This window comes from Vanessa cardui, chromosome 24 (assembly GCF_905220365.1).
Source record: "Vanessa cardui chromosome 24, ilVanCard2.1, whole genome shotgun sequence".
Lineage (NCBI taxonomy): Eukaryota > Metazoa > Arthropoda > Insecta > Lepidoptera > Nymphalidae > Vanessa > Vanessa cardui.
In genome coordinates, this window is record NC_061146.1 from 2,327,572 (window position 1) to 2,337,068 (window position 9,497).

Here is a 9,497-nt window from a genome sequence, read left to right on the forward strand (position 1 = left end):
TTAAAAACTTAAATACTATTAAAAACTTATATAATATTAAAAACTTATATAATATTAAAAACTTAAGCTAGAACAAACATAGGCAATTACGGTTTAACCAACACTTATGTAATATGTCTTTAAAACCTAATCCATTTTCAACTTATTTACCACATAACAATTCTACATTTTCTATATAAAGTTCTACTAAATATTCTTAATTTCTGTAAATTCTTTATAGAATGACAATTTCCTTAACCTTTTCAGTAAGATTTTTTCACAGCATGTACGTACGGTTACTGTCGATTAAAAGCTTATCACAATCATTGTTACTATCGAGTTTAGCAATGCGTTTTATTATTATGATCATATTTTAGTTCGATATCAATGAAATGAATCTAATATCGCAACTATCTATATTCCTAAGGATACTACAAGGTAAGTTATTTTGTTCTTGTTCCACCGAAAACATCACTATAGTTTCGACAGTATATTGTCCTATAGTTATCATCGTTGAGGAGTTCCGCAAGGAGGCGTTCTGACGCCATTGTAATTTTTTATCGTTATTGCTCATTACTTTCTTTAGTTAACAATCATTCGTAAAGCCGATTTTATTATATTTTTTTTACATAATATAAGCCTGGTGAAAATTTGAAAAGAATTAAAAGTCCTCTAGTTTTATAAAGACTTTAAAGTGTAGAAGCCGAGATGACCCAGTGGTTCGAACGCGTGCATCTTAACCGACGATTATTGGTTCAATCTCTCAAAATCTTAATTTATTTTTATAATTCATCTCGTGCTCGACAGTGAAGGAAAACATCGTGAGGAAACCTGCATGTATCTGATTTCAACGAAATTCTGCCACATGTGTATTCCACCAACTCGCATTAGGACAGCGTGGTGTAATATGTTCCAAATTTTCTCCTCAAAGGGAGAAGAGACCTTAGCCCAGATGTAGGTAGTTTACAGGCTGTTATTTTAAAGTGTTTAGTTTTAGTAACACGTAATTATGAAACATCATATTTTATACACTTTTGCATTTATTGTCACTTTGGAAGAATTGTTTGTATTAATTTATAGTTCTGCAAGACAGTAACGATCCTTAACAATTTTTTAACTACTCATACGAAGCTAGAAAATCGCTCAAGAGAATATTATTTAATTTCAGTTTTAATAATTAATCTGTTTACGAGCCTTGAAACACATCGTGGGACAAATTAATTCTATTTAGATATAACTCTGTTAGTTTACAACTGTGATAACGCATGTATTAAGGGTTTCACTTTAATAATTAAGATAATGCTATAACGCTGTAAGCTGTTTTTTTGCTTGGAACTGGTTTAATCTGGTTTAAACCAAATACATTTTCCTGTGAATAAAGTAAGCCCGAACTTGATAATTAATTCAATACCTTCTTCATTTAAATAATTTGAATTGTAAAGACAAAAGCTCTGCAAATATATTTAATGGATTAATAATAGTACTTTAACATAGAAATTATCTGATGTTAATACTATATTATTTTTCGTTTTAAAAATAGTAATATTTACTTCAAAAAGATCATACACAAATTATTCTGTTTAATTTATACTCCCGTAACTTCAAGCATTAAAAAAATAACTTAACAACGACAGACAATGGAGTTTTTTTACACGCTCATAATTCTAATTCCAACGGTGCCTTGTATATAAGTACAAAATACGTGTCTTTTATGACAGAAGCATATGAAAAAGCGAAATAACCTTTTGTTACGATCTTCCAATCTGCATACTGACGTGACCGAGAACACATAAGTAGACTTATACGACTTACATTGAAATGTCTCTTAAGAACACGGACAGACTATTTTGTGTCTCTTTCTATTTATGACATACATAAATAAGCTTCTTCCTATTCTAGATATAATTGTCTTTTTTTTTTACTTTAGAATTGAAGTTTAGTAATAAGTTTTAAATATAATTTGATTTGATGTTGATTTTGCATACACAAATTTCTTAATCGATTTTCAATTTAGAAATAAAACAACCGCGAGAACAGAGAGAAAGAGGCTTATAGACGTGATTCCTAACCAAAAATTTCAGATTCAAAGTACTGAATTTTCATACATTTATTTTATGATATAGGTGGACGCAAAAATGAACCACCTAATGGTAAGAGGTCACCACCACCCATAGATACTACTGATGTTATCGATAATACTGTAAGAAATATTAACTATTCCTTACAGATATATAATGCTTACCCTTGTGCTTCTTTGCACTAGCTTACTCACCCTTCAAACCACAACACGACGAATATATGAAGAATATGAAGAAAACTGTCCAGGTGGGCTTTTCTGAAACTATAACAACAAGTCGTATATAATTTATTTAATTCATCTTCAGCGATTAAGGAAAGCGTCATGAAGAAACCTGTATGAACAAAATAAGAGTCTCCCACATGTTAATCTGATTTGGTGCAATGTGGGTAATCTTCAAACCTTCTTTTTAAAAAGAAAGAGCAAACTTTAGCCCAACAGTGGAACATCGAGCGTTATATTTTTATCTTAATTTGTAAAATATCTTCTAAAATATATTCTCCGAAGAGATTCAGGTAAATTCAATTTCGATACATTAAAACGTCATTAAGCCTTTGACTTTGATATCAATCGAAAGTAATTCGAATATCTTTGTGGTAACGGGCAGAAAATTGCCTTTACAAAGTGATAGTCATCATTCCAGCCGTCTATCACACCGAAACAGATGTGTCAGTGAAATGGCTAATTATTTTTTATTTTATTTTTGGAAAGGTGAACAACTTCTTGTGACTCTAAGATCTGCATATATATCTATATACCTATAGACTCAAAAATTGCCAATATTTTTACTTCTTATATTATCAATAATCTAGATCATAGTAAATTGCCATTTGGTGATAGAATGACGATTATGCCTAATATGTAAAATTCCATATATTACAGATCGTTAGAGATTGAAAAATTTCACTTTCCTGAATCGTATATTATCCCAATATTGAGGGATTGAGTGGAGAAAATTGAATGAAACTAGGGAAGTGCGCTCCGCTGTACAGAGATGAAATGTGATTTGTAATTGAAGTAATAAGAGAGGTAACCAAACGCCACCTTGCGGAACGCTTCCGCAGATAGTACACCAGATTGATTGTTAATTATCACTGTATATACATTGCCGAAACTATCACAAGTAACTAATTAACCAGTCAATTATTTTAAGAGATATATTAAGGGTACTTAAATTGGCATGTACTCTATCGAAATCTATAATAGTGTTAAAGAGAAATTTAATTATTAGCGTTATTGAAATCAAACAGCGCGACCTGTTGATTGTTTATATCAAGTTTGTTACCGTCCGTCATCTTAACAAAAACAGTGGGCGTACCACAACGGAATCCAGATTGAAAAGGGTTGAAGAGATTATGCTTGAAGAGAAAATAAAACAAGGAATATCTGTATTTTTCCAAATGAAAAGAAAAGTGCAACACTGCTATGGAAAAGATGAAAATTAATGATGATGGGAGCTAGAAGGTCAATAACCGGTACGCCTAAATCAGCATCAAGGCTGTCATTCATAATGTTCTTATTAATTTCACATCTTAAACTGGCTAAAAGTCTACATTCTTGACCGACTTAACACCAGATTGAATTAAGTTTATTGTGTGTAATTTTCAAAAGTACACATAAAAGCCTCCATGAAATGAGAATATTATGATTTTGAATGGCAAATAAAAATATAGCACATGCAATTTAAATTAAAAATGAAACGTAACTGTGTAACGTCAGAACCGCAAAGACAAAGGTCTGTTAGATAAAAGGTAATCTGAATAATTTAAAGGGTTACAGCTGCCCTTAACAAGGCAACCGGTGACGTACAATCAAATTTCTCCAAAATTCATTCCACAGATTATTCTGATCGATTTAACATTAAACCAAGGTAATTATAAAAACCTTATTTTTAGTCAGTGTGAAGATAAGGAGACGAGATGGTCCAGTCGTTGAACGCTTAGAACGCTTGCATCATAACCGATGATTGCTGGTGCAAATCCATGTAAGCACCACAGAAAATTCACGTGCTTAATTTATGAGGAAACCTGCATGAGTGCAAATGTCATAGGAATTCTGCAATGTTACACACATTACATAATTCCAAGTCAAACAAGACGCATTGGAACAGTGAGGTGAAATTATAGTGCGTGGACATATTTAGATACAGCCCCTATTCTCTTGAACTTATTGTACGATGGAATTTAAATCTAATATCCGGAAATAGTTAAGTCGCAAAATAACATACGTGCTATCCGAGGTGCCGAAAAGAAAAAAAAGAAAAGAAAAGAATACTTCACACTAGTGAAATTGCCTGTGTCTAAAATACATTGTCTTTGATTAGATCTGACAGTTCACCAAAAGTTTATGCTCGACTACTATGTTCCCTACATAGTCTGTCATACTCTGTCGTAGTAATGAGTATGTAGTGTAAATAGTAACTAAACAAGACTATGAACTAATATGTGATAGTTATGTATGTGCTCGTACAGACCAACTTCTATTAGTTTAGAACTAATAGGTATTTCTGAGAAAGTTTTGATAAGAACCTTATTCTGAGGTTATGTAGCCAAATAAGTAACTTCTTAATAAATTAATGAAACATAAACATGTATCTCAGATACAATTCGATTGAATTTTAATTTTATTGCTTTAGGGTGTAACATTATTAAGCAAACAGCTAGCGGTACCCAACGCACTCAAATCTTGCGTTGATACCATCTACTCAGAATTTGGGAGCACACCGGAGTCGGTACTCGGCTCTCGCAGCACCCCGGTTCTTTCTTTCAATGCTAAAAAGTCCGTTTTAATAATTCTCAAGATCAGTAATAATTAGTTATCCTGATATCTAAATTCTTTATTTATTATTTTTACTCATATATAACACATTTTTAAATATAAACTACAAAGTATATAAAATATATTTAAAAAATATAAAATACAGCGGCCAACCAGTGGCGGGAACAGGGTCCAAGCCACCGGTGGTCAGACTCCAGCGAGAGGAACTTCCTCACAATACGCGCCGTGCCGAGGAGTACTGCCTTCTTCATCAGGCCCTTGACCCAGCTGCCTAACGAGAGTCCCTTAAGGTGTTAGTCGAGGCTCAAATCATCATATCTAAATTATTGTTATTAACAATTCTGTAAACCATAGTACCGTAACTGTATGTGTTTTCTGTGGTTATATCTAAGTTCTGATAAACATACATATATTACTGAATTTTTGGTTTCACGTTAACTAGAGTTTGCAAGAATAATCAAGCAAACGTAATATTTATTTATTTGGCAATTTATTCACGAACAAGGACAGTTCAATAATGTATGTATTTATTTTCTCGAAACAGTACCGTTTTCAGTTACCATATTTCACTCGTGTTGCAATATCGGCTGCAATATATTGTATCGTATGATTACTTAGCGTGTTTTACGGTTTACGTAATGTATTTAACAACATTTCGAAAGGTGACAATAAATATTTAAATTTCATATTAAAAATTGCTATTTTGCGAGAAGCTCTTTCGATACTTAAAGGTGAACTCGGTCGTAAATATAAAAATTTACTGTTTGCTCTATAAAGATACTTGCATAGGTTAATGTAGTTATTATAACTGTATTATATAAAGTGCATTTTTGAGAAATGCTTTGAGTTCGCATGTCAAGTAAATTAAAAAAAACAGCCTGTAAATGGGATACTGATTAGCTAAAGCTTCCTTTCGCTCTGAAAAGAGTTGGAACTTCGAAGGGGGGGGGGGGGGTAGTGACATTTTCCTACCACACGATTCCCAAAATATCTTATAAAATGGAGATATTCTATGATTTCTTGGAAAATTCTTATTGAATTCTGTTATTAGATATCTTCATCAATGTAAGGAAATTAAGATGAGGGAAGTAACTTCACTTATCATGTGTACATTTAACAAGGGCTGTATCCTTAAATTCATTCAGCACTGTCGATCAGAATCTATATGTAAATTCGTGATAAAATAATTAAAATTAATTAAAGCCATAAAATTTGCACGTGTTACACGAATTACAAAGCACGAATTGTACCCCTTTTTTTGACCGTACGATATTTGTATCACACATCATAAAATAATACCATTCGAAATAATAAAAATTTAATATTTTCCATATTAAAAAAAAATAAAGGAACTTTATTGAAAAAACAAATAGATAATATGAATAAATAGTAGCTTCATCTATCCGAAAGTAACTTGAAACTTCTTTGAAATTCTGGTATGCTAAGAAATTCTAACTTTCGATAAGTTATTAGGAAGATAGCAAGGGCTAAAGAACTTAAGGGCGAGGGCTTAAGAAACTTTATTCAAGTGGGCTTTTACAAGCGATTTTGAATCGTCATTTAACAATAAGGTGAAGCTACCACCCGTTCAAGAAACTCAGTAGTTACTCTTTTTGAACATTTAAAAAATACAATTACAATTAGTTAAATATAATTATATATGTATGTAATGTATCCTGCCTGGCAGTCAACAGGTATTAATTCCAAGCTTTTTTATCATCTACAAAATCTTGTATCCAATAATATGCCTTTTTTACCAATGTATTTTTTATAAGCGATTTAAATTTACGAAACGGCAAAGTTAAAAATGTCTGCGGAATTTTATTATAGAAACGGATACCTTGCCCTAATAAAGATTTATTCACTTTGCGGAGGATAGGCTGTTGAAACGATTGTTTAGCTGTATTCACGTAAGATCAGTATGGTTAAATAAATAACCCAACCAAATATAATAATTAAATAATATTTCGTTATTATTATTATAATACATACCGTAACGAAAATATAATTCGGAACACACTTTCTGAACGCATTCGTAAACGTCAAACATGGCCGCCCATTGAAATGTCATGCCATTGAATTTCACGGATTTTATATCGAAATATCTCGTTTATATAAATTTTGCGGATATATGTTATCGAAAATCTTTATTTTTTAACGATCTGTAATTTGTGTATAGGTTTCGATAGGGTACATTTTAGACCTAAACGAAATTGTTACTATAAACGTGTTATGAATAATGACAAACGTTAAAATTTATTCAAATTTAGAATCATGAAAACAATATATATATAACTAGGTAAGTCTTAATATTTATCTAAACAATTTGCATAATTAACAAAGGTACAGTCATAGTAAGAAAACCTTCGTCAGTTTTCAAATACATTCCTTTATCGAGTCTTAAACTTAGTACCTTTAGAATCTAAACATGAAATCATTGCGACGCAATATGTCATTCTCAATCTGAGCACACGAAAATAGATCTTAAGGTAAAAAGAACCTTTTCTTACCCCGACTGTACATTACTATAACCGTTACTGTTTGGTGTGTATTTCTCTTTATTTTATTAACGCTGTAATTCGCGTCTTCAATTATCTCACGTTAACACGCGCCGGCTACTAGCTACAGTTATTAAGGTAGTGATATTACTTCCATCCCATATACTGCCCATAAACAACACTACTCAGTATTATTGTTACGATTTGAAAGGTGAATGAACCAGTGATTACAGACACAAGGAAATAAGAATTTATTCTTAGTTCCTTAGCTTTTCGGGCACACTGTACTTAGGCACGTATATTCTACTGCCCAGCCGCAATACTTATTAATACTGTGATCCAATTTTAAAGGGCTAGGGCGCATAATATAATACGCGACTATCTCGCAGACTGTCTTGTAGTAAGTCCGAAGCTTCGAATGCATGGGTTTAGATTTTGGTAAAATAAATATAGACAACGAATAAATCTAATCTCAATGGGTGTCATAATCATGAACCTTCTTCAATTTAATTGTCTTTCAATTTCGATTTTCAAGTACATAAGAACTTGAAAATCGAAATCAGAGTGACATTATTGATGAAATTCTAATGAAATTAAAAGAAAATTATAAAGATGATCGTATTGACACCTACAGTCACTAAGGACAATTGACTGACGAAGTGTTTTTCAAAATACGAAACACTACACTACACTACACTTCGAACTTCCCAACTCCGAAACTCCGGAAAAGCCTGATAACGCAATAATATTGCCCTGAACCATTGAAAACCATTAGAAGGTACCCGGTCCCCTGTTGATGAACCGGGTTATGTGGGATTCCTTAGGAGAGGCTGCAACCGAGCTCCTGAGTACTGCACTCGTGCTCCACTGTTTGTTCCACTCCTGGCTCGATGGAACAATCTTCAGGAAGCGGACACAGGAACTCCACGCTAGTGTGTACAACAATATGAAGGCACCCTTGACGCTATCCTCCTCAGGGCCGTCTGGAATATGGCTCGCGAATATTCTAGCCGAACGAACGCAGACAAATAAGAATACAATAATTTTGAATGGATTGAGAAGTAATAAGTAATAAAAGCGTATTTCCGTTAGGAACATCTCGTAAATAAGTAAATAAAAAAGGGATGCGCCTAAAATAGGGTTAAGAGGATAAAGTCTAGACACGTTTCGCTTAATTTCATCTCGTACGTTTCGTCACTCGAGACAGTTCTGGACTTAACAAACGTAACCTTGATAATAAATTGTATTTTAATGCAAAACCTTTTCTGTGAAACATATTGGTGAAACTTGAAGTAAAAGAGTCAGCTTTACTTAGTGGTTAGAACTCGTGCATCTTACCCAATGATTGCAGATTCGAACCCAGTTAAGCGCCTCTGAATACTCATGTGCTTAATTTGTGTTTATAATTCATCTCATGCTCGGCGGTGAAGGAAAACATCGTGAGGAACCTGCATTTGTCTAATTTCATAGAAATTCGGCCACATGTGCGTTACACCAATCCGCATTGGGACAGCGTGGTGGAATATGTTCCAAATTTTCTTGTATACTTAGAGAGTAATTCTTCGTGTAAAGGTGTCCTTATGAAATTTTTCTGACTACTAAGGCTATTTACCTAATAATGCATTCTATAAACGTTTACATATAAAAATATTTGAACTTATTTGTATTTAATTAAAAAAGATAATTCATTAATTCCGGATTAATGAATAAGATATTTACATGTTTTATTTTAATTATTGCTTCGAATATTCGTTTAAGAATAGTTCGAAATTCAAGACCATTTTTATTATGAATAAACAATGATAACAATAATGTCTTTTTCGCCAATTTTAAGCGACCAATATCACGAGAGATCAGCCAGTCACACAAAAGCCATTATAGTGCATAAGTGTATTCAAACACAGACTTTTCATAGAAAAATTTTCTTTTCCCCAAATTCCTTGTGATTTGCGACTAAAGATACAGCCCTCGGTATATATTTAAATAAACATATTTTATAACATTGTTTAGATATAAGCCAATGCATAGAAATTGGTGCTAAAGTTGGTGCATTGGTTACAAATATTATCCAAACAGGTATAGCCACTTGACTGTAGAATAAATTAAAATTTCAATTGAAATTTAATTAAATAAACGATCAACGTTATATTACTTCATAATGAAAG